Raw genomic sequence first — 26,544 nt, forward strand, 5'->3', positions numbered from 1 at the left:
ACATGTGAGTATTCCATTCCTGCTTCAGTGGAATGTCTGAACTTCTAAAGAATCCTACAACATCCTTCTGCAGAGTGTATCTTCAAGACAGTTCAATACATTCACTTTTTCAGTGGCGAGTTGGGAAGAGACTGCTTCAGCCATTTAACAGGGGTGGCATTTAGGTTTCATGAACAAATCTCAGTTTTTGTTAAAAGAAAAAAAAGTTTCTATTCTTCTTCCCTCTGTATTAGCTCTGAAAATGTGAAAAAGGAAAACAAATGTAAAAATAACCCCATTTCACTGAGGTTGAAGGAAGTAGTGGGACAGGGGTGGCTCTCAACCTTGAAACCAAGGCTAGGCAGAACCTAAATTTCCATGCGCATACACTTTATGAACAGTAAGTCCATTATGTTTGAAGATGTCTCCTTAAAAATCATCTTGCTAAACCTCCCTAAGAGCCTTAGCTGACCCCTGTGGATGAGAGAAAATACTTGGAGAGATCGACTGAAAAACAAAACAAAATGTGTTCATTAGTCTGGCCGAAAAAGCTCAGCGTTTGCCGTGTTTCATCCTTTCTGAAGCTAAGATGTACTAGGCAGCTACTTACTTTGGCAGCTCCAGAGGGTGGGTCTGCCATCATGTCCATGGTGGTGGGAACTGCTCCAAGAGGAGCTCTTCTCGACTAGGTGACCCAACAATGCAATTGTCCCTTCTAACTACTCCAGCAGCACGAGGTGGACATGCTGCTGCTGCTGCACAGAGTGGGAGTTTTGCAGTAACTGCAGTTCTCCTCTCTCCACCAGGGTCTGCCTGCTTAGCCCCAGCTTGGAACATGAAAAGTTGGCACAGGGCTTGCGTGCTACAATAGGCTCCTGACTTACCTGGGGACTGAGTTCTCGCAACCCCCATGCAAGTCACATTTCCCCGCATAACACAGGGGAGCCAGGAAATTGATGAAGGTATCAGCCCTGGTCAGTTTTCTGGCTCCTGCCAGGGGTGGGGAGCTGGGAACTAAGCTGCTGCCTGGTCCCCTACTCTCCGCCACTCTGGGAGCCAGGTGCAGCTTCTCCCCAGCTTCCCCCATCTGGGAGAAGCCAGAAGACAGACATCTGCAGTGGTGCAGCTGTCTGCATGCCTGGCTTCTCCCAGCTGGGAGAAACCGTGCCACAGCGGCTCTCTGCGCTTCAGGCTCCCCCAGCTCAGGGAAACAGGGGAGAAGCTGCCTGCCTGCTGGGCTCCCCCCAACAGACACACATACTAATTCATTTTATGATACTGTAAATGTCTCTAGTCTGTCCAGCTTAACTACTAGCTCTTGCTTCTTGAAAAGTTCTGAGCTTTCAATTTACATTTCTCAGCAGATTAAAAAGTAACATGTGCAAAGAAAGACACAAGTTGGATAGGACTGTGTTTGTTCTGAGCTTATGTGGTGGTGGACCTGGGTGAAGTATGGCAGATGGGTTAGTTATGATGTAGTCTTACAACAGAGATAATACAGGTTGAACCTATTTAATTTGCCACCGCTGGAACCTGACCAGTGCCAGACGAGAGAATTTGTTGGACCACGGGAGGTCATACTATCTAACAGCATTACCACAACTTATACTGTTTACTGGGCTCTTTAGACATTTTAGGAGAAAATTACAGCTAAACAACAACACAGAACACAGAATCAGGACTGCTGGTTAGAAACAAACTTTATGGGATCACAGAAAACATGGCCACACCCACAACTCAGCATCCAGTTAACTAAAATCCTGTCAGATCACAGTTTGCCAGATGAGAGGAGTTCCGGATTAGAGAAGTTTAACCTGTATATAGGAAAGCAAGGAGGCAGCACAGAAAGGAACAGTGAAGTGGACTGGAAAGAAAAAGGGAAGCCATTATTTAGCAGACATATTGTCCTATATACCCCCCCACACTTTCACCACAGAAAAAACTGTCATGGCATAAGAAAGACCCAACTGGGAACATTTTGAAGGAAAGTACAGAAAAATGTATCAAGTGTAAGCAGTGCAAGAAAATGATATAGGGCCTAGCTGCAAGGATAAAACATCATAAGAAACACTGCTTATTGGGAAAAAATGATGAGGGTGAAGATGAGGATATGGCTGAGTGGATCAACTGGTTAGTAACATAAATCATTTATTTTGCAATGCATAATTCTTCAAGATTCTCTATGCCCTGTCATATGTGAGATTTGAAAAGAAAATTCCCAAGCTGTTTACTGTGTGGCATATTGTCAGGGGAAAAAAAAAGTTCAGCGTATCTAATTCTCATGACTTGTTTAAGTGGTTAACTATGTTTAAACTCTAATCACTGAAGTGTACTATACAGAAAACTGCAGTAAAAGAAACCTAGTGTTGCCAGTTGCCACTGTCATTTTATTATTATTTGTTGAAGTAAAACACTTAAGCATTCCCATCACAAAAGTATCTGTGCTGAACGGTGCAAGAACATTCTACAAAAATAGGGGAGAGCTGCCAATTCTAAGACTACACCTCACCCCTCTTGTAGAAATTCATCCCTCACTGAAGGGCAACGCCAATAAAAGAGAATCCCATAAGCATTGGGATGCACACATGTACACACCCACACGGAAAATCCTGACCCACCCCTCTCTCATGTGATAAATGTCCTTTTCACCTTGAAGTTGTTCCTCCTTGCAAAATATTTCTTCATTAAAATGATTATTTCTCCACTCCTTTCTGGGAGACATGCCATGTACCATAAACGATGTCACTGGTACTGACATTAAGTCATTGACCTAGCTCCATACGACAAATGTGATAAACACAGTCTTGGTACCTACTGCCTATACACTGCAACTTTTCATGAATAAGTAATATTGGAATCCTTACTACAGGAGTGCCATCAGCAATAAGACTTCCCCTCAAGCTGTTTCAAGTGGCCTGCAGGCATCTGAGTTGCTGATTTCACAGCATTACCGCTGTTGTCCTCCTCACCAGGGCCTGAGGCTTCCGCATTACATTGATTAGCTTCCTTTGAAATGGAGTATTCAGTGTACGCTGGTGGGAAAAAGCATAAATTGATCCTTAGCATATACCCAGATGTACAGTTACATTGGTGTCTTCCACAATGTGAGTTAGTATCACTCATATGGATCAGAACATGCAAGAATTAGTTTTATGAATTGTGAAGCATGTGATAGTCATCAATTCAATGAAAAATAATTGGTCAGACAGATGCATGGCAACTTATTTGCACCATGATGTAATTGGACTACTGTTTAATGGATGCAGAATATTAATTATAACTGTAATAGTCTGAGCAATTCACTTAGCAAGAATCCTTTTGGAGAGCTGTCTCTGTGTGTAAGATCCTGAAAGTTGTGTACAGGAAAGAAAAAGATGGGTGACATTTCACAAAGGGAGTTTGAGTCCACCCAAGCAATCAGGTGGATTGCTGAACTCTCAGAATGCTGATAAGCATTAAGGTGCAGAAGAGCAGCAAATGTCTCTCTCTTCCAGCCTCCTTAACATGACTCTAAAATTGACTCTGGCCAGTGTGGTCCTGACCCTACATGCTGCAACTTAAATAATGTAACTGTCATTCTAAGCTCAACAAACTCAAATTGCTAGCAACAGTTATGCAGGAAGCCAGTTAGGATTACTACCCATTGAGCTAAAAGATGGTCTTCCCTCATCTTTTCTCTCTCCATTAGTCCATTTCATCCACCAGTTATGCTCTTTGGGAGACAACTTTGTAAGCTTGTTGTACAGCTTCTAGATCAGGGCTCTGCAACCAAAATAGTGAGAAGAGACATTTTTTCCCAAGTTCAGTTACAAAATCAGTACTTCAAGAGGGGCAATGCATGTGAATATAAGACAGTCATTAATAAATAACATCAAACCATGCTTTTTGTAATCCCATGTTAAGAATAGCACATGCACGTGCACCCACCCACCCACCCACCCAAACTAAATGATTTCTACTGGTTAGGAAGTTAGTTACTATCACCCTTGGATTGGAGAACAAATGAGGACAAGGAAAATGCCACACCAGGGGCACAGACTTTTAAGCAGGGAGGACCCATGTTTGCATCAACTTTCCATGACCCCCTCCCCATTCCCACACTCAGCTCCCAAACCTGCCCCCATCTCCAGGCTTTACCCACCTCAGTCCCCAAATCTGCCCCACCCCAAGCTTTAACCTCCATCCCACAACCCCACCCCCATCCCCAGGTTTAACTCCTCTGAGGCCCAAACCTGCCTCCCATCCCCAAGATTAATCCACCTCAGCCGTAAACAGGCCCTCAGGACTAACCCATCTGTGGTGCTGGCTGGGGAGCCTGGGCAGAGCAGCCATGTGCACCCAATGGAAGGAAGGATGGCATGGAGCTGTTCCACTGGTGAGGGTGAACCAAGCCATGACCACAGGAGGGTGTGTGACCACTCAGTGCAGTGAATGAGGGGCTCTCTGAAGCTGCCTGCCCTGCCGCCGCTGAAATAATGGAACTAAATTCAGTTGGTTTAATGGCTGGCTACTTCCTGCCACCCTGCTGACCGTTAAACCATTCAGTTTCGTTCTGTTTCAGCAATGGCTGCGCAGGGAGCTGCAGAGGAGTCAGCAGCAGCGTCCAGAGATGCAAATGGCTCCTTAAAGCTGCATGCGGCTCTGGAGGCACAGGTTGCCGATCCCTGCTCTAGTATTCTGGAATCATGATCTCTGATTGAAGCCTGTTGCTATTACTGAAATACAGACAAACAAGCTGAATTATGCGAAGGGCATGAATACTACAAAAATGTTCTACACTTACTAATTTACATTACATTACTCATACAAAGGATTATACACACACACTTACACATTTCTTGAGAATTAATGATTAGCTCGGATGACAATCCTCAGCTGCCTTTTACAAATCCAAATGCTCAGATGGGTGGACTAAACTGCCTGGCATTAAATGAGGACGTTGATATAACAGGTCCACTATAGAAACTTTCCGATATGAGGTAAATCAATGGGACCAGTAATACCAGGGTAGAAAATATATAGGAATGACAGAGTAGGTCATGTTGCTGAGGGAGCAGCACCATACGTGAAAGAACAGAACATGAAGAATTAAATGACTAACTGTACCACGGAATTTCTATGGATAGAAATTCTGTAGTTACACAATCAGGCTGCGTCTACAGAGGAGGAACGCAAATAAAGGAGACTGAAACTGCAAATGGAGTGCTGATTTACAAATCTTGCGCTTTATTTGCAGAATCTCCTGCAATCGTGCGTCTGGAAGACACTTTTCCAAAACCAAAAACAGCTGTGTAGATGGAGTTCCTTCATGGGAAAAAAAAGCTTTCAACAGAACCCTTCTTCCTATTTTGTTTCATTTTTCTGGAAAAGCAATCATGCAAAATTATGCAAATGAAGCACAATATTTGTAAATCACCTCTTCATTTGCATTTTCGATCACCCTCATTTGCATCCCTCCTCTGAAAGAGTAATGTAGTGTAGCTGTAGCCTGAGCATAGCTGTAGGAACATAGTTACCACCTGACTGGGATGGTGATACAACTGTTAAACGTTGACGAACATTAGAGGTTACTGTAGCCAGACAAAGTCTCCCCCTTACAAGCCAGCTTGCTCGTTGCCGCCCCCCACCCCCACTGAGGAGCACACAGGGCACGGAAATGGCTGCTGACAGCACAGTCTTTGATGCCCTCATTGAGGCCCAGATGTGCTAGCTTATCGTGACCCTGAGAAGCAGAAAGTACAGATAGAAGGCTAACAGGCCAGACTGTCAACACAAGAGCGGGGGGACCCTCAGAAATCACCCCAGCTGGCATTGATCAATATGATGCACACACACAATCACCCAGAAGGGGACGTGCCCCGCCCGCACAAAAGAATGTCCTATACTCCTAAATTGCTTATCTCTTGTCTTACAAGTGCAAACTAAGTAAGAAATGCCCTTGTAACAAACTGGCATCACAAAGACAGACCAGTATGATCTGGCACCATAGATAAGAGAGAGAATATGTAACCCAAAAGGGGTATAAAAGATGGGTCCAGCAGAACTCTAACTTTGAGTGCATTCCACCAACTACCTGCTGGTCGGGTCAGGTGATTGCCTCCCGAGGTCCACAGCTGGGGACGCCCAACCTCGTATTCGTCTTTCCGCGGAATTGAGTGACCGATCCAGCTTGGCTACGCTGGTATCGAGAGACGCAGAGAGGGTAAGATACACCCATGCTAGGTCTCTGACTTTTTTTTGTGCACAGCTAAAGAATTAGAGCTCTGTAACTAGTATCAATATATCATTGTGTTAGATGGTAACAGATATCTTTGTATTGGATTGTAACGTAACTTGTTAACACCTGTACTTTGCTAGCATATAAGAAGCAAACAATAGCCTTTTGTAACCGTACGCTTATAACTGTAGCTTAATAAACTTGTAACTAGTTAAGATCCAAGCCTAACTATTTTGTTAACCCTTTTGTCACTGCAACACAGCCGGCACAACAAAAGAACTTTAACCATTTGGTTACAACAGCCTGGCCGTAGGTGAGAGTGCTAGGAGCTGCCTGCTCTAACAGTAAAACACTGGGTTGCTTAGGACCCAGGGGAATCCGTCAGCCTGTCTTGGCTGCTTGCAGCGACGAGCTCTCTGCTCTTGTAGTTTTAAACTTGGATGATAACAAGGGCATAGTTGGTACCTCACCGCACATTACCCGGCCACACGGCTAACAGTTACAAAGAAAGAAAACCACATAATAGGGGATTTCAACTATCACCTTAGGAAGAGATGCATGGATAAAGTTTCTAACCACCGTTAATGGATGGCTTCTTGAAGCATTTAGTCCTGGAATCTACAGGGGGAGACAATTTGTGATTCAGTTTTAAGTGGAGCACATGATGTGGCCAAGGAGGTGACTATAGGAGAACTACCCAGGAATAGCAACCATGATGTAATAAATTTAACATGCTTATTGGAGGTGGGGTAAACTGACAAAGAAACCCACCCTTGATCCTAACAAAAGGCTTTTATTAAGCAAAATAAGCAATCATGGGATAAGAGGGAAGATCTTCTCCTGGACCGGTAACAAGCTGAAAGATAGGAAACAAGGTGAAGGAATAAATGGCCAATTTTCACAATGGAAAGAGGTAAATATCAGTATTCCCCCGCAAAGGTCTTTACTGAGATTAATGCTATCCATCACATTCATAAATGACCTGGAAAAGGTGATGAACAGTGAAGTGGCAGAATTTGCTGAAGATACAAAATTGTTCAAGTCCAAAGCTAATTGCAAAAGTTAAATAGATCTCAAAAACTGGGTAACTGGGAAGCAAAGTAGCAGATGAAAGTGCACGTTGGTACACAGAGCACTGCAAATCCATGGATAACCACTTTATATCTCCGAGTATCTGCATCTGCAGCTCATCTTTGCATGTTCTGCTACGGATACAAATTTTGTATCCATGCAGGACTCTACTGATAAATATAAAGTAATGAACATTAAAAAGAATTTCCAACTATACATATAAATTGATGGGATTTAAATTCCTAAGAAAGGTATCTTGGAGTTATTGTGGACAGTTCCGTGAAAACATTAATTAAATGTGCAGCAACATAGGACATTAGGAACCATTAAGAAAGGGATCGATACTAATACGATAATAGAATCATAGAATAGAATCTTGGAAGGGACCTTAAGAAATCATCAAGTCCAGTCCCCTACACTCACAGCAACACCATACATCAGCTAGATCAGTGTTTCTCAATTTTTTTTTCCTTTAAATAAAAGTACCCCGTTTTTTGGGGAAAAAATTGTAAGTACTCCCAGACTTCTCATATACCCCAAAGGGTATGTGTACCACTGGTTGAGAAACAGGATCCTAAGGTAACCTAAGGGCTTGAAACGAGTGCCATTCAACCCTTCCAGATTGCTGTACCCTTTTCAGGAGTCAGATTGCTTTTGCATACCACCAAGTTACCTCTCACTTAAAAAGTACTTATCTGGGGGGGACACACACAACACACATGCACAAATAGCACAGAAGACTACTACTGAAAACTTGACAACCTTCTACTACCTTATTACCAAATAAATATATTGGAATAGAAATATTGTATTTACATTTCAGCATAAGACATATGAAGCAAGTCATAGTCCGAATGACCTTTTAGATTGTACCGACTTTACTAGTGTTTTATGTAGTCGTGAGTAAAAACAGGCAAATATCTAGATGAGCTGATGTAACCCCTGGAAGACTTTGGTGAACCCTCTAGGTTACACGAACCCTGGGTTGAGAAACACTGATCTAGATGATTTCTGACAGGTTATTTCACCTGCTCTTAAATGTCTCCAATGATAGAGATTTTAATTTAGTCCAGTGTTTAATCACCCTGACGGTTAGAAAGTTTTTTTCCTACAGTCCAACCTAAACCTCCCTTGCTGCAACTTAAACCCACTGCTTCCTGTCTTATTCACAGCTTAAGGAGAAATAAATTAATAAAACAAAATCATTGTAATGCCTATGTGTGCTATATTACCACAGTGCCAGGAACCCTAGTCATGGCTCTGGTCTCCATCATGCAACACACTGCACTTACAGAACAAAGTAAGTCCTGCCCCAAGGGTTTACAATACAAGTAGATGACAAAAGATAAACAGATGGACAAAGGAACATAAGAAATAAATATAGTAGCCAGCGATCGCAGCACACCAGCAACATAGGCATGGTTAAGGCTTTTGTAGGTATTAATGGAAAGGAGGAGAGATTTAAGGAAGCAACTGAAAATGGATAACGAAATCATTTTGCACGTCTGTAGGGAATACGTCCCAAAGAGGAGCATCAGGGAAAGCACAAAAGGTGCTTGTTTGAAAATTTAACAAGTGAGCAATGAAGTTTGGCATCATGAGGTGCTTGGAAATGAGCATCAACAGCAAAGTAGAGATGACAGTCATGGTCAATCCCCACCCTAGTTAGCTGATAGCACAAGGGGCACATCTTGACAGAGATGCCAAGAGATGCTAAGAAGGTGTTAAGTGCCCTGACAGTGGAGCATTTTCAGTATCCAGCAGCACTGAGTCCTTGTGGCTTAAGGAAAAACCATCACAGAAAGCTAACAGCATATGAGACAGGAGGGAAAAAGTTCAGGAGAGCTCACTGACCCACTGAAGAATAGAAATGTCAGGATTGATCAGTGTGAGCCTGAAATTCAATTACAAAACAGATTCATTATCTAATGATATATACAGTGTACCCACACCATAATATTCTCTTAATACTCAACTTGAAATGTCATTGGACATTCTCAGCTCCTCAAGACTTCATTATGAGCATCTTTTTAATATCACCCTACCTGTCCACTAAGAAGGTTTAGAAAGGGTATGGATGTTATTTCATAACAATTACAGAGTAATAAAATAGTTAAGGAGAGCCTGCATGAACATTTTTAAGCTATAATTACTTTCCGATAGTGAGATCACTGGATGTATTGCTCCTGAACAGATTAACACCTTACCTAATTATACAGTATACTATGTGGGCAAGTGAATCAGCACTTTTGGATTGACTGGTTGGGTTCATATTAAAAATATATTTGTCTTTTAGCCTTTTTCCTTCTGAAGTCAGAAATTAATTTATAACTCTGAGCTGATAAATAATTATGTGAAGCAGATACGAGGAAAGCTCAGTGTGGTGAAAAAAGCAATTATCTCTTTCTTCCTGATTTGTATGTTACTTATAGTCTTGGGAGTGTTTTCTAGCTAACACATGGGTCAGAATGATAAAATGGTTTTTATGGAAGCATCAAGGAAAAAAAAAAATCCAACCAATCAAAACAGCTGAATCACAGCACAAATCAAAGAGGACTTTATTATTGTAAACTCTCCAGTGCTGTCTACCTTTTCCTGATTCTCTCTTTGCTCCCTTCCTTAAGGTTAAGGTTGACTAGACGCTACTAATCATTTTTTCATAACTCCCACAAGCAATCTATTGAATAGGCAAATACACATAAGCAAGATTTCACATGCAATTTAACATAAAACCCAGAAATATTATGGGAGGTAAATATTGAATACAAATTGAACTCTATCACTAAATAACTAGATTTTACAAGTTTAACCCCTTCAACAGGATAAACAGAAAACAGGCTCTAAAAACCGGTTTTCACCAGTGTTCAGTGACATCAGAAGGATTCTTTGAGGCAATGAAGAAAAATTATTAGTAACGATTATCAGCAAATTTTCCATTTAAGCTGCTTCGGAAAACAATTTAATTGCTGTAGTGCAGATGAGACATTTTTCAATTCTGCTACAGAGCTTGAGACTATATGTTCCATGAGGTCTCAATCATATTTTGTCCCAGCAATTCAACCTTTTTTTCAGCTGCATTCTTTAGTTCCATCTACCCTAGAAAAATGACAAACTTCTGAAACTTTCTTCTTCATAGTGTAGATTGACCCACATACCAGCTCTACTCTCTCTCATTCTGAACTGTAAGTATCTGTGAAAGCTAGGCACTGAAGCATATTTCAGAAGGACTGATAAAACCCCAGACACAAATGGCCAACTTCACATATTTGCTTAGCTACTTCTTCTACAGGACACAAATATAGAACACCAAACTGAAAGAGACAAAGGGTTCACTTAATCAATACCTAGTTCTTCCACTGGTCAGTGGCAGATGCTCGAGGAAATGCGTAAATCTTCCAATAATGCACTTACTTCATACCATGAAAAATGTCACCTTGACCTCAGAGGGTGAGCTGTGTTTACATAAGCACTGGCAGTCCTTGCAATTGTATCCTAGCTAGTGACTTCAGATGCTGTTCTTGTTCATGTAAATATCTAATTCTTTTTCTGAAATATGAGGTGAGAAAGCATGTTCCAGAGTGATTGCTCTGCAAGTATTTTGCCCTTTCCAGGGAAATAAAACAGATTGTCTAGAGAGTCTTATCTCAGTTTTAGAGGCACTCATTCCCCTTTTCATCCTCATATTCAGGCCTACCGAAGCCCCTCCAAATGATGAAGGATCATATTAACCAGAGAACAGGATACAGCAAAGATCCGTATAGTCCCACATACGGTTAAACAAGGAGAATTTGCAGTGAGCACATTTTAAGAAATAAATTAAAATAACCTATTAAATTTCACCCAACCATGCACCTGGCTTCTTCGCTTGTACAGTCATTTCCCAGATCATTTTGCAGCTGCCACACTCAGGCTTCCCCAGACATCATCCACAGTGCAAAGGAAAGTAAACAAGATAAAACATACATACAGAAATAAAAAAAGAGACAGTAAAAGCAAAGAGGTACTGTGTATGTTTAAGTACTTCCTAGTAAGCACAATGATTATAAAATTAGGCTATTCGAAAAAAAGCCATGAATGGCAGATAATTATTCCTGTGACAACAGAAGAAAATCACAAAAGCATCATTGTAACTCTAAATGTATCGTTTCAAGAAAGGAAAATAATGCTTATTGATAGAATAAATGATGTAGATTTTATAATGGTTTTGAGCAACTATAACTTTGTCAGCCACCCTTTCAGACTAGCAGAAAGGAACAGTCTCTAAGCTGTTTGGTAAAGACGCATCAGGCATGCTGTTTGTGTCTATATATAATGTCAGGGCAAAAAAACAGACCACGGAGGTACTTGTTATTCAGTATGAACACAATGTTGCTCTTAGAAACGATTAGGCTACAAATTGAGTTTGTATAAAATATGTACATATGAAATAATTAGAAGCTTTAATACTAAAAAGAATAGTATATAAAAGTTTCTGTACATGATTTATTATATTACAAAAGCAATTATGTAACTCTTGCTTGCGTGAAGCAATGATGCAGTTCTTGTGGGAGTGAGGAATGTGAATGTTCGAAAAGAGAGAAAAACCTGAAGGCTACCTTAGCATCCAGATGGCCAGAGGAGGGGCTGGATACTCAGGAGCACCAACAGACTATCGAATGGGCCCATTGTGTAAGGAGACTGCTGCAGGCTGAATAGACAGCCTAGAAGTTAAGAGCAAGCACCCCCCCCCCCCATCCAAAAATGGCAACACAGCTCATCGAAACCAGACCAAGACAGCACCAGAAAGGAGGCACCAACGGGCTGATGCCAGATAACAATGGAAAAACCACCTCCAGATAAACAGATGACCATGACTAATTAAGAGCTGACAAAACAAAATACAGAGACATCTAAATAAGAGAAAAGTCCAATGAAGGATGGGGTGTCATGTTTTTTGGGATCATCATTCTGTCACGATTGGAGCATCAGTCCGGACTGAAGGAAGCCCAGCCTCTTCCTCACATTGGACATAGCTTGCCTCTATGTCAGTGTGCGCAACAGACTGGTAACTATAACATCAACATGACAGTAACAGAGAAGTAGCCATGTTAGTCTGTACCCTAACAAAGCACAAAAGCAGTCATTTAACAACATAATTTATTAGGTGATGAGCTTTCGCGGGCAGACCCACTTTTCCAGATCTGAAGAAATGGGTCTGCCCCATGAAAGCTCATCACCTAATAAACTATTTGTTACTCTTTAAAGTGCTACATGACTGCTGGTTTGTTTTATCAACAGGACTCTGGTGTGAGTGTGTTTGTGAATAGCATATGCACATGTCAGAATATTACATTAACCATAAATGCAGGGTTTTGCCTTATTCTACACCTAAAGATCCTGTGTACTTCAAGTATCAGAGAGAGAGCTGTGTTAGTCAGTATCCTCAAAAACAACAAGAAGTCCTGTGGCACCTTATAGACTAACAGAAATTTTGGAGCGTAAGCATTCGTGGGCAAAGACCCACTCCATCAGATGCAGGTCTTTGCCCACGAAAACTTACGCTCCAAAATTTCTGTTAGTCTATAAGGTGCCACAGGACTTCTTGTTGTTTTTGTGTACTTCAAGTGTAACATAATAAGGCTGCGGAAGTTGTGCTGATAAGAAAGTCAGTGAAGCAGCCATCAGCTTGCCAACCTGAAGGGAATATTCAGCAAGTTATCATCTAAAACTGGCTATGGCAAAACAAAGCTTCCAGTTGGTTACCTCAAGATTTCCAGACATAGGCCCAGTGTAAATAAGACTTCACTGTAGGAAGTATGGCTCAGGGAAAAGGAAGTAGGGTCAGGAGCTGCTACATCTACCCAGTCTCTGGGTACCATGATGGGGGTTGATGCCAGTCAGCGCATACAGAACACAAAGGAAGGTTGTTGTGATAATTGGTCCGACAAGTGTACCCAGTGGTGAGCTCAGCTGTAAAAAGAATGTTAAAGCTCATAAGATGTTAACAAACTGCAACAAATATGGATGGGGAAAAGAAAAGTGATCATGAATAAATTAATTATTCTAAACAAAAAGGCCAAATTGTTCCTTGTATAAATAACTGCTCATTAAATTATGCTTATTAACTTCTGGCTCCATAAGTCAACGAGCCAAAATAAGATCTAACTGGCGGTTAAAACAATGAGTGGATGAGCTACTCTACCCATCACTCCATTTTTTGGGTCCTTAAAAGAAAACACTTTGTGGTGCAAGTATACAAGAGCACTCAGGAAGAGCAAATGGAGTGAGCCTAACCACATTGCTTGCCACCCCAGAATTTCATCAGCCCGATTCTGACAAAGGCAGAGAGATGGATCTAAGTGATATCTCCCTCCCTACTAGCTCAAGCTGAATTCTAAATCATAGAATCATAGGGCTGGAAGGGACCTCAGGAGGTCACCTGGTCCAGCCCCCTGCTTCAAGCAGGGTCAACCCCAACTAAGTCATCTCAGCCAGGACCTTAAAAACCCCAAGGGATGGAGAATCCACCACCTCTCTAGGTAACACATTCCATGCTTCACCACCCTCCTGGTGAAATAGTTTTTCCTAATATCTAACCTACACTTCTCCTTCTTTAACTTCAGGCCATTATTCCTTCTTCTGCCATCTGACACCACTGAGAACAGTTTCTCACCCTCCTCTTTAGAGCTCCCCTTCAGGAAGTTGAAGGCTGCTATTAAATCACCCCTCAGTTTCCTCTTCTGTAAACTAAACAAGCCCAAATTCCTCAACCTATCCTCATCGGTCTTGTGCTCCAGTTCCTTAATCATTTTTGTTGCCCTCCACTGAAGCTGCTCCAGCACGTCCACCTCCTTTTTATACCGGGGGGGGGGGGGTGCCCAAAACTGGACACAATATTCCAGATGTGGCCTCACCAGTGCTGAACAGAGGGGAACAACCACTGCACTGTCTAGCACCGTATGTGGGAGCTGTCTTTGTCCCTGAAGACGGAAGCAAAAAAAAGCATTGAGTACTTCAGCTTTTCTTACATCATCTATCATTAGTTACCTCTCTCATCCTGTAACGGCCCCATACCTTCTCTGATAACCTGTTTATTGTTAACATGCCTGTAGAAACCCTTCTTGTTACTCTTCACAACTCTCGTCAGCTGCAGATCTAATTGTGCTTTCACTTTCCTGATTACTCCCCGGCATTCTTCAGCCGTATGTTTATACTCCTCCTTAGACAACTGTCCATGTTTCCATTTCTTGTATGCATCCTTTTTGAGTTTAAGCTGACTAAGGATTTCCCTGTTAAGCCCAGCTGGTTGCCTACCATGTTTGCATTTCTTACTATGCAGCTGGATGGTTTGTTTCTGTGCCTTCAGTAAGACTTCTTTAAAATACTGCCATTTCTCTTGAACTCTTTTTATGATACCACTTGGGATCACAAAAACGAGACCCGTGGCAACTTAAAAACTAAGAAATGTTTTGGGGCATAAGCTTTTGTGGCCTGGAACCCATTTTATCAGATGCAGGAAGTGGAAACTTCAATTTGGCAGGCATGCACATTCAAAGACGGATGTGTTATATTACTACGTGGAAGACCAGTGCTAACAGGGTCAATTCAGTCAAGAGTGCATGTGGCCTACTCCAAATAATTGATGAGAAGATATGAAAACGGAGCTGGAAAATTACTTTTTGTAGTGAGCTAGCCAGTCCAGACTCTATTCAGAGACAGTTGGCATGTGTCCAGTTTGCACATGAATCCCAGCTCTACAGTTTCATGCTGAAATTTATGTTTGAAGTGTGGCAACTTTCAAGTCTGTCACTAAGTGTCCAAAGACACCAACTGATTATTTGCTCAAAAACAGTCATTATATATATATTTAGTATGTTAAAATCCTCCTCCAGGAAAAAATACATAATAAAATTCTTCCAAGTTTCATAACCTTCTCTCTATATGCATCTTCCCTTCCAGCACTATCAAATACTACTTATCACTACCATAGAGAATGATATTACAATCATTAGTTTCTGGCCAGAGTTCTTAAATAAAACAATTAGAGTTTATCCACAAACATTTTCTGGATGAAAAGCATCATTTTAATTAAAATATTTTATTTCTCCTTATTTCTTTCACTTAACCCATACACTCAGCTTTCATGTTATATAAACGTTTATTTCACTTGGAACAATTAAACCCATTTACTAACAATATTACAGAAAAATATTTAGACTATTAAATAACAAAAATAAAAGAATGTATGTCAAGCAAAAGAAATACAACGAACATAAAAAATGTTATGAGTAATATGAATTATTTTGACCCTTCAATTAAGTTCCAGCCAAAACATTTGCCACAGGAGGCACTCTTTCACCCACAAGTCAATGCATAAAAAACTGCAGGAGTTTAGCTAGCACATGCAAGAGCACTACTTAGCATGGTCTGTCCGTGTATGACTTTAAGCAAGTAAACAAGATTCAAATTTTTGGTAAAGAAGAGTAATAAGTAATGAATGCAACATCATTTTCCTTCAGAATGACAAAGCGAAAGGCCTAGTCTATTTATTACGCTGTTTTAAAACAGCAAAGACATTTTTCTTCACTTTGCCCTCCTATTTCAACTGCAGGAAAAATTACTAGAATCAGGCAACACGTGTGTCTATTTCATTAGGATACTTGTTGTATGAAACTAGTATAATCACATTTCAGTGGTATTCTACAATTGAGTAAGATTAAACATTCTGGAGACTTTTAAATACAATTAGTCCTGCTGACGTCCAGCATGTTACAGCACTATCATTCTGTATGCACAAAATATCATCATCTTAGTTTTCCAAAGAACACTTGAATGCTTTTCAATCACTTGTGCAGAAAATTCAATATTGTACCTTTTGTTCATTTTGTGCAGTTTCCATTTTTCCCCCCTTTCCAAACATTCTAAATATTTTTTGTTACATGGTTTCCCTCTTGAAATTCAATAGTGACAATTTTTTCTTTACACTCCCACTTCAAGTATGCACAAGCTGTTAAATATAATTAGTCCATACTCAGCTTCTATGTCATGCACCATAGGTCAACAAAACTTTTTCAGCAGAATACCATAACAAATAAGAAGCCACTAATTTTACACTTACTTATTAGTCAAGCTTTTAGTTATGTTTTGTAACAGAAAGACATTGTTAGCAAAATGTCACACAAAATGTGTAACTTGGAAAAGTATCTTTTTATTTTGGTTTTTAGGATTATAATATACTCCTTTGTAAATCTACAGTACATGGGCATAGATTCAGGCCTGGATTTGGTAGGTTCTATACATGAGACAGGAAACAAGACGAAAAATTTCCCTAATGGAGGACTCTGGCAATGCAAGGCACCTGTAATTTCCTGCATACTGAAGGGAGCAGGCATGAAGCTACCCCAGCTCCAGAAATGGTTATAAATGGTTTTTGATGGAGTGCTAAGTGGTTGCAGCAAATGGCTTCTCACTTAAGGATGGAGATATTTTACCCTGGTACAGGGCAAGGGGAACACAGTCTAAAAAATCTGCCAAGTCCCAGAAGCCACAAGGAAAGCAAACTAAGCCCCACGATGATGATGCAGGGAGCAAAAGTCCTCTGGGTGCTTTATAACCTCTTTCTTCCTGTCAGCAGCACAACTCCACACACAACCGTGCCACAACAGCTCTCCACCCACGCCCTGTCAGTTTGCCCCTTACTCCTAATGAGGACAGAAGATGTACAGAAAATGGGCGTTAACTCTAGTTGGAAATGTCACAAAGAAGCAGCTCTTTGGTTTCCACACTCCCCAAATGGTGGGTGAATACTGAACCAAGAGATCTTCCCTTCAAAAGGTACATACACATACTGTGGAGTACACTACAAATTCCCCAGGCTTATCTTCTGAATGCCTCACTCCAGTTTCACATACACTGTCATCTACAGTAAATGAAGGGGAACACCTGCCCCTTAAGCTTCTTCTCATACACTGAAGCCCAGAGTATGTACAGCAGACAAAACTAAAGTAGACCAAAAGTCTATATATATTTTACTTTGTTCCAGTAACAGAATTTTTAACGCTAACCTCTCTTCAGGAAATACAAAAACTACAATGAATACTGTAAACACTCATATTAGCTACATATTAAAGCTTGGCGAAAGTAGAAGCAGAATTACCTGCAATAATCCAATGAAGCAAAGGAATGAGTCATCAATTTGCAAGTCAAATAATAGACTACACTGTAAATTCAGATAGAGGTAAGCAGAGTATAGAATGAAAAGCCAGTTCATAAAATTATACCTCTGAGAAAGTGTCTAGAAAGGTAATTCATAAGCATACCTATCTATCCTAGAATTAAGCAGTTTAAAGAAATCCAGACGAGCGAGGGGGGCACTTACAGAAAAGGACAACCTTTTTTCAATTGAGCCAAAAGAATTCTATAATAAGAGTATTACTCCCTACTAGATGATCTAGGATGGCTTACACATTCTATAGAAAGAATGCAGCATTTTGTAATCAATTTAATAAGTAATTTGAGTGATTTTGATTGAATTCTATTTATTTCCTCCCTATTAACATGTATACAATTTTTCCACAAAAGAGAAAAAACTAAAATGGAAAACATTTTCTAACTCTGGAGGCAAGAAAAAAAGTTACTGTTTTCTTCTTTAGCTGAAAGTACTAACAGAATCAGTTATAACTAACGACAAAAGAATATTTCCGACTAACACTACTGACAGAAAATGGCTCAAATTCTGCTTTTGGTTTCAGTGGTCTAAACATTAAATTCCATTATTTCACTTTATTACACCAGTTTTACCAATGCAACAGGGCAAAACTTAGCCCAGCAGGGTCTGATTTGAGCACTGTTGGCAGATTTAGATAATACACTTCAACATTTCAATGGTGAATGGAGGAGGGAAATTTCAGAAAACTAGTGCACACTGGTTTTCCACCTATTTAGAATTTCTCTCTCCTCCTCCAAAGCATGAATATTTATCCATATTCTTAGGAGTTTAAGGTTTTGGTTTTTTTTTTTTTTTTTTAAGCATGCCGCAGCAGAATAATTAAATCAACAAAACACCATCGATACATGACTTAATATGCAAATCTCACACTACCCAAATGCACTTAGACTCCTCACTGCCACAGCTAATTCATCTGTTCTTTCAGCATCTAAAACAGTGGTGTCCAATAGAAATTCAAGGATCACCACAGCCCCTTCCCGCAGCTCAAAACAAATACCCTCCCACCCTCCCTCTGAACTAGGCATCCTGCCTACGCAAACTGCCAGTGATTCACCACAAGCTGCCACCATGGCTGAAGCGTTGCCACGGCCACCACGGCCATGCTGGGACCACTGGGGCAAGAGACGCAGGAGAAGCTGCCAAGTTGTGGGGCACATGCGTGGAGTGGAAAGAGGGCACTCTATGTGTGCAGCTCTGTGGAACTTTACTCTGCCCTCGTTCTTTTCCCATGAAGAAATAACTGATTTCACTTGATCAGTTTGTTACAATTCCAAGGTTAGCTGTACCTTCAAATTGCCTCCTTCCTCCCCACCCCCCGCACCTGTAATTTTCCTCAGGGTAGAATCTCCTTTTAGACTGGATGCCCTGAAAACCAAAGCTAACAAAGACTAAATTCAATTTTTATTACTTGTAAGTCACCACCACAACAGCCAAACCACAGCGATAGAGACCCTTTCAGAAAATAGTGATCTGTCCTTCTTCACTATCATACAGCACATTTCTGCTTGGGCACACCCTTTCATGATATTCATAGCACTAGCAAAGAACTGTAGAACACTGGATCCATGATGTGGCTTTTTGCTAAATGATGATTATAACACATTTATCATAAAAAGCCCCCTATACCCCTGTCATACATGCAATTAAATTCTACCAAACTATTACTAACCATCTTCAGTGCCAAGAACATGGCAGCCTTTATCTTGGCACTTCAGACTATGCGATGAACCTCTCTCATCTAGCACCCTTGGGACCTGATCAGTGCAGAATGAGAGAATTTGCCAAACCATAGAAAGGCAACATTGTCCGACACAATTACTAACACTTCCACTGCTTACTGGACACTTACAAGACACATTGGCTATGCCTAGATTACAGGGATTTGTTGACAGAAGTTTTTGTTGGAAGATATCTTCCAATAAAACTTTTGTTGACAGATTGCAGCCAAACCTCCCAGAGTGGATCACAAGAGCGATCCACTCAGTCGACAGAGAGTGGCTGAACTGCCTGGCTGCTCTACCAGCAAAACAACCCGCCAGAGGCACAGCAGACAGGGCTGTCTGGTGTCCTGGAAGCGTTATCTGTTCACAGAGGTGTTGTTCCTCATAGAGAGCGGGGTACAGCTGTCAAAAGTGCTGCATTCTGTGGACTTACGGTCAACAGAAGGCCTTGGGAACCTGGATGTGCTGTGGATTTTTTACCAACAAAACCCTCTAGCATAGACATAGCCTTAGGGGTAAATCAGAACTAAACAGCAGCATAGAACAAGCCAGGCCTGGTGGCTGTAAACAAGCTTTACAGGACTATGGTAAACTTGGCCACACCCATGGTAAGTGGTCATCAAGCTAACTAAAATCATGCCGGATTATGGTTGTTGCCAGACAAGAGAGGTTCAACCTGTATCTAAAAGTCACTATGTAAGAAGTATTCTAGCCACCATGGATGTAGAGGCTCTCTATACCAACATCCCACAAAAAGATGGAATAAATGCTGTCTGGAACAGTATCCCTGATGATGCTACAGCACATCTGATGGCTGAGCTCTGTAACTTTACCCTCACACACAACTATTTCAGATTTGGCGACGATATATACCTTCAAATCAGCGGCACGGCTATGGGTACCCGCATGGCCCCTCAATATGCCAATATTTTCATGGCTGACCTGGAACAGCGCTTCCTTAGCTCTTGTCCACTTACTTACTAGCTCTTGTCCACTTACTAGCTCTTGTCCACTTCCTTAGCTCTTGTCCACTCTCTACTTACGCTACATTGATGACATCTTCATCATCTGGACCCATGGGAAGGAGACTCTGGAGGAATTCCAGCGGGACTTCAACAACTTTCACCCCAACATCAACCTCAGCCTGGAACAGTCCACACAGGAGATCCACTTCCTGGACACCACGGTGCTAATACACGATGGCCACATCAATACCATCCTGTACCGTAAACCTACTGACCGCTACTCCTACCTTCATGCCTCCAGCTTCCATCCCAGACACACCACACGATCCATTGTCTACAGCCAAGCACTAAGATATAACCGCATTTGCTCCCACCCCTCCAACAGAGACAAACACCTACAGGATCTCTACCAAGCAGTCTTGAAACTGCAATACCCACCTGAGGAAGTGAAAAAACAGATCAACAGAGCCAGACGTGTGCCACGAAGCCTCTTACTACAGGACAAGCTCAAGAGAGAAACCAACAGAACACCACTAGCCATCACCTGCAGTCCTCAGCTAAAACCTCTACAGCGCATCATCAGGGATTTACAACCCATCCTAGACAATGATCCCCCACTTTCACAGGCCCTGGGAGACAGACCAGTCCTTGCCGAAAGACAACCTGCCAACCTGAAACAAATCCTAACCAGCAACTATACACCGCACCACAGTCACTCTAACTCAGGGACCCATTCATGCAACAAACCTCGTTGCCAGCTCTGCCCACATATCTACACCAGCAACACCATTACAGGACCTAACCAGATCAGCCACAACATCGTGGGTTCATTCAGCTGCACATTTACCAATATAATTTATGCCATCATGTGCCAGCAATGCCCCTCTGCTATATACAAACTGGACAGTCTCTACATAAAAGAATAAACACACACAAATCAGATATCAGAAATGGCAATATACAAAAACCCATAGGAGAGCACTTCAATCTCCCAGGCCACACAGTAGCAGACTTAAAAGTAGCTATCCTATAGCAAAGAAATTTCAGGACCAGACTCCAAAGAGAAATTTCTGAGCTACAATTCATCTGCAAATTCGACGCCCTCAGCTCTGGCTTAAACAAAGACTGCAAATGGCTGGCTAAATACAGAAGCAGCTTCCCCTCCCTTGGTGTTCACACCTCCAGATCAAATGCTGGTAGTAAGCCTCACCCTTGCTGACTGAGCTAACCTTGTTATTGCCACCCTTGCTCTGGCTTATTTATACCTGGCCCTGCAGATTTCCAAGACCAGTATCTGATGAAGTGAGTCCATGCTCACGAAAGCTCATGCTCAAAACTTTTCTGTTAGTCTATAAGGTGCCACAGGACCCTTCATTGCTGTTACAAATCCAGACTAACACGGCTACCCCTCCGATATGTAAGAAGTGAAATGGTTGCAAAAAGTAAGCTTCTTTCTGTACCAAGACCTCTTTGGAGGCATGGGGAACCGAAGAGGATTATCATTCATTCCTCTCCATGGCTTGCTGCTCCATTAAGGCCAGCCTGGTCACATTCTTTTTAATGATAACTGGCCTCTTGGTTGAACTGAGGTAAAATGTGTACAATATATGTAGTTTTAATCTTTCATCTGTTCGACTGCTAGGGAAGTGGAGTCCTGTGTCCTTTGTTGGAATCCAGGCATTGTCACAAGTGCTTTAAAAAGTTTTGTATGGGACAGCAGTCCAAGTAAATGGAAGTCATAGGCTATTAATACTTTAACCATTGAAGGTTCAATACATTTCAGGGGAATTTTAGGACTTAAAGCAGAGGCAGCCCAAAATCCATTTGGAAAGTCTCTATGAGATCAAGATCACTTCCCCTCTCAAATATCATGAAACGACAAATTTAGAAGATTTCGTGAAAGGTTTTCTCCTTCCTCTGCAGGTAAAATGCCACAGCCCAATGGACATCCAGAGGGTGTAGTTTCTTAAGATTTTTCATAGTGTGCAGTTGTGAATGGAAGACAGGGAAATGGATGACCTGGTTCAGATGAAATTCTTAAAATTACTTTAGAAATTTATTTGGGGTACAAGCTCAGGGAAATTTTGTCCTTACGGAAGACAGTAGCCGATGGATGAGCAACAATAACATCCAGTTTTCCTCCTGTTCTGGCTAAGAGGATAGCACCAAGGAAGGCAAGCATGGGCGAAGGAACATGAAGTGAAGATCATTAATACTTACAGGACTAGCCTCAGGTTACAAAGTTACAGGTTACAAACTGGCATAGCTTTTTGTATCAGATAACGGGTTCTGACAAGTCCCTTCAGAATCCATGCTGCAATAGCATGGACAAAGATCAAGTGACTGTCCAGAAGAGGGTGAAAGGCACTAATGGCTGCCAAATATTTGCACAAAGGAGCTGTCAGTCTTAATGTTTCTAGAAAGAGGCGTTAGTCATAGAATGCTAGGATTGGAAGGGACCTTAAGAGGTCATCGAGTCCAGCCCCCTGCCCTCATGGAAGGACCAAGTACTGTCTAGACCATCCCAGATAGACATTTATCTAACCTGTTCCTAAATCTCTCCAGAGATGGAGATTCCACAACCTCCCTAGGCAATTTATTCCAGAGTTTGACCACCCTGACTGTTAGGAACTTTTTCCTAATGTCCAGCCTAAACCTCTCTTGCTACAGTTTAAGCCCATTGCTTCTTGTTCTATCCTCAGAGACCAAGAAGAACAAGTTTTCTCCCTCCTCATGACACCCTTTTAGATACTAAAAACTGCTATAATGTCCCCCCCAATCGTCTTTTTTCCCCAAACTAAACAAGCCGAATTCTTTCAGCCTTTCCATACAGTATGTTCTCTAGTCCTTCGATCGTTCTTGTTGCTCTTTTCTGGACCCTTTCCAACTTCTCCACATCTTTCTTGAAATGCAGTGCCCAGAAGTGTACACAATACTCCAACTGAGGCCTAACCAGTGCAGAGTAGAGCAGAAGAATGACTTCTCATGTCTTGCTCACAACACATATTAATGTATCCCAGGATACTGTTTGCTTTTTTTGCAACAGCATCACACTGTTGACTTATATTTAGCTTGTGGTCCACTATAACCCCTAGATCCCTTTCTCCCATACTCCTTCCTAGGCAGTTGCTTCCCATTCTGTATATGTGGAACTGACTGTTCCTTCCTAAGTGGAGCACTTTGCATTTGTCTTTATTAAACTTCATCCTGTTTACCTCAGATCATTTCTCCAATTTGTTCGGATCATTCTGAATTTTGACTCTATCCTCCAAAGCAGTTGCAACCCCTCCTAGCTTGGTATCATCTGCAAACTTAATAAGTGTACTTTCTATGCCAATATCTAAATTGTTGATGAAGATATTGAAGAGAACCAGTCCCAGTACAGACCCCTGCAGAACTCCACTTATTTTACCTTTCCAGGAGGATTGAGAACCATTAATAAACTACTCTAAGAATGGTTATCCAGACACTTTTGCACCCACCTTATAATAGTCCCATCTAAAGTTGCATTTGCCTAGTTTATTGATAAGAATATCATGCAAGGCCATATCAAATGCCTTACTAAAATCTAGGCAAACCACATCCACCTCCCTTATCCAGAAGGCTCGTTATCCTATCAAAGAAAGCTGTCAGATTGGTTTGACATGATTGTTCTTTACAAATCCATGCTGGCTCTCCCCTATCACCTTACCACCTTCCAAGGGTTTGCAGATGATTTCTTTAATTACTTGTTCCATTATCTTTCCTGGCACAGAAGTTAAACTTACAGATCTGTAGTTTCCTGCGTTACTTTTATTCCCCTTTTTATAGATAGGCACAATATTTGCCTTTTTCCAGTCTTCTGGAATCTCCCAGCTCCCAGGATTTTCCAAAGATGATAGCTAAAGGCTCAGATACCTCCTCCATCAGCTCCTTGAGTATTCTAGGATGCATTTCATCAGGCCCTGGTGACATGCAGACATCTAACCTTTCTAAGTGATTTTTAACTTGTTCTTTTTTTATTTTATCTTCTAAACCTACCCTTTTCCCCACTAGTTTTCACTATGTTAGGCACTCCTTCATCAAACTTCTCGGTGAAGACCGAAGCAAAGAAGTCATTAAGCATTTCTGCCATTTCCATTACTGTTTCTCCCTCCTCAGTGAGCAATGGGTCTACTCTGCCCTTGGTCTTCCTCTTGCTTCTAATGTATTTATAAAAAGTCTTCTTGTTTCCTTTTATGCCCTTAGCTAGTCTGAGCTCATTCTGTGCCTTTGCCTTTCTAATCTTCCCCTGCATTCCAGTGTTGTTTGCCTATATTCATCCTTCGTTATTTGTCCTAGTTTCCATTTTTTACATGATTCCTTTTTTATTTTGAGATAATGCAAGATCTTCTGGTTAAGCCAAGGCGGTCTTTTGCCATATTTTTTATCTTTCCTACGCAGCAGAATAGCTTGCTTTTGGACCCTTAATACTGTCCCTTTGAAAAACTGCCAACTCTCCTACATTGTTTCCCCACAGTCTTGCTTCCCATGGGATCTTACCTACCAGCTCTGAGTTTACCAAAAGTCCACCTTACTGAAATCCATTGTCTATTTTGCTGTTCTCTCTTCTACCCTTCCTTAGGATTGTGAACTCTATGATTTCATGATCACTTTCACCCAAGCTGCCTTCCACTTTCAAATTCTCAATCAGTTCCTCCCTATTTGTTAAAATCAAGGGCAGCTTCCCCCTTGATAGCTATTTCAACCTTCTGAAACAAAAAGTTGTCTCCAATGCAGTCCAAGAACTTATTGGATGGTCTGTGCCCTGCTTTGTTAGTTTCCCAACATATAGCTGGATAGTTGAAGTCCCCCATCCCCACCAAATCCTGGGCCCTGGATGATTTTGTTAGTTGGGTCTTGGTGTCCCTCTCAGTTTATCCAATCATGCTGGCACAAGGTATAAAATCCTTTCCCATTTTCCACTTCCTCATGGATTTTTTTCCTACTGTTGTTAATGATGGATTGTAGTAGATCCAGGGTTGGTTTTTCTTTTGTGCTGGTACTTCCTGGCATTGAGTACTGGCACCTTGGTATCCCCAGCCAATCCCCTGGGAGGGATGCAGGGAGCTGGCTGAGTATTTTTTTTTAATTCTAAACAAATAGACACTAATAGATCCAAGCATGACTCTTCCACTGTTAAATGGAAGAATGGTGTCTGATCTTCCTCTGCCGAGTCAGTAAGTCTGAAAGAACTGAATATGGATGCACACACACAAGGGCATGGGGAGAATGCTGAAGAAGCAGAACTGCCTGGGCCTCTGGGAGCAATCAGGATGACCAACACTGTTTTGTTTGATCTACCTCATAAAAGAGGGATGGGCACGTGTCACATCACCTGTCTGACAACTGAGTTCAGAATGCATCCTCTCTGGAGTCATGGCCTTAAGCCATTCAGGAGCAATAGGCTGCACACTTCTTGAGGCTGTCTTGAGGCACAAAGAGGTCCCACAATGAGATTCTGCACTACTGAAAGATGCTCCATACAAGCAAGTCCTAGAGAAAAGTCTGTTGGGACTGTTTGCTTACATGCCCGGAAGATACACTATGAGAGGGTGATCTGCTGGCAAATGCACACTTTCTAAAAGACTGACAACCCTGACGCACAGAGAGGTGGATCTTCATCTCTCTTCCTTGACACAAATAATGATTTTGCTATTGTCCAACCTGACTGCAACATGTAATGCCCAAATAAGTGAGAGAGAACATTGACAGGTTTCACATATCGTTCACAGGTCCAAGTGGTTTTATGTCCAACTGGAGTTCTCAGTGGGTCATGTACCCTCTGCAGGTGCACTTCTCAAAACATTTCAATACAAAATAAATATGCTAAATTCATGAGCTTCTATCAAAACTGAGTTGGGGGCTGCTTTTCTATATAAAAGAGTGTCAAGGAAATATTTAACTTTTGAGGTCAACTGTAAAAAAATATTTTATACAGCTAATTTATTGTAACAAAAATACTATCTAGTGAATTAAGTTTAAATTTATTATTCAACATTATCAAATTATTTAACATCTTTTGTTGAACTCGCTCACATATTAAAATAATTGCTAATGAAGCACACAAAAGACACTGTTGGATAAATTCAAAAGAAATGAAGCATAATACATTGAGGGATTATCTTTTCAGGACTGTAGGGCAAAAAAGCCTAGAATGAATGCAAGTTCTGAGCACTTGAAGTAAAGAGTGTATCCACTGTAATTATTTCAGACTACATACTGACTGTATGATATTATACAAATAAGTTATTTCTGTACATTTCTATTCTTACGAGCAAATCCCTTGAATATAGGGAAAAATAATAAAAAAATTTAGGGACTTTCTTTGTATTAAGGCATTTTAAGTCTTTTATCCTACTACAC

General features: G+C 41.3%; 1 protein-coding gene across 5 annotated transcripts in view; it reads right to left on the reverse strand.

Annotated features, from left to right (window-relative positions):
* The window catches only part of LRRC3B (leucine rich repeat containing 3B), a 72,998-nt gene that overhangs the window by 20,571 nt on the left and 25,883 nt on the right, over positions 1-26,544 (reverse strand). The window contains exon 3 of one of the 5 annotated variants that reach the window (XM_074984436.1): positions 2,844-3,011. The exons of the other annotated variants lie outside the window; for them this stretch is intronic. The gene's annotated coding sequence lies outside the window, so the exon portion shown is untranslated. The remainder of the gene's footprint in view (positions 1-2,843; positions 3,012-26,544) is intronic. 5 annotated transcript variants of the gene reach the window in all.

This window comes from Carettochelys insculpta, chromosome 2 (genome assembly GCF_033958435.1).
Source record: "Carettochelys insculpta isolate YL-2023 chromosome 2, ASM3395843v1, whole genome shotgun sequence".
Taxonomy (NCBI): domain Eukaryota; kingdom Metazoa; phylum Chordata; order Testudines; family Carettochelyidae; genus Carettochelys; species Carettochelys insculpta.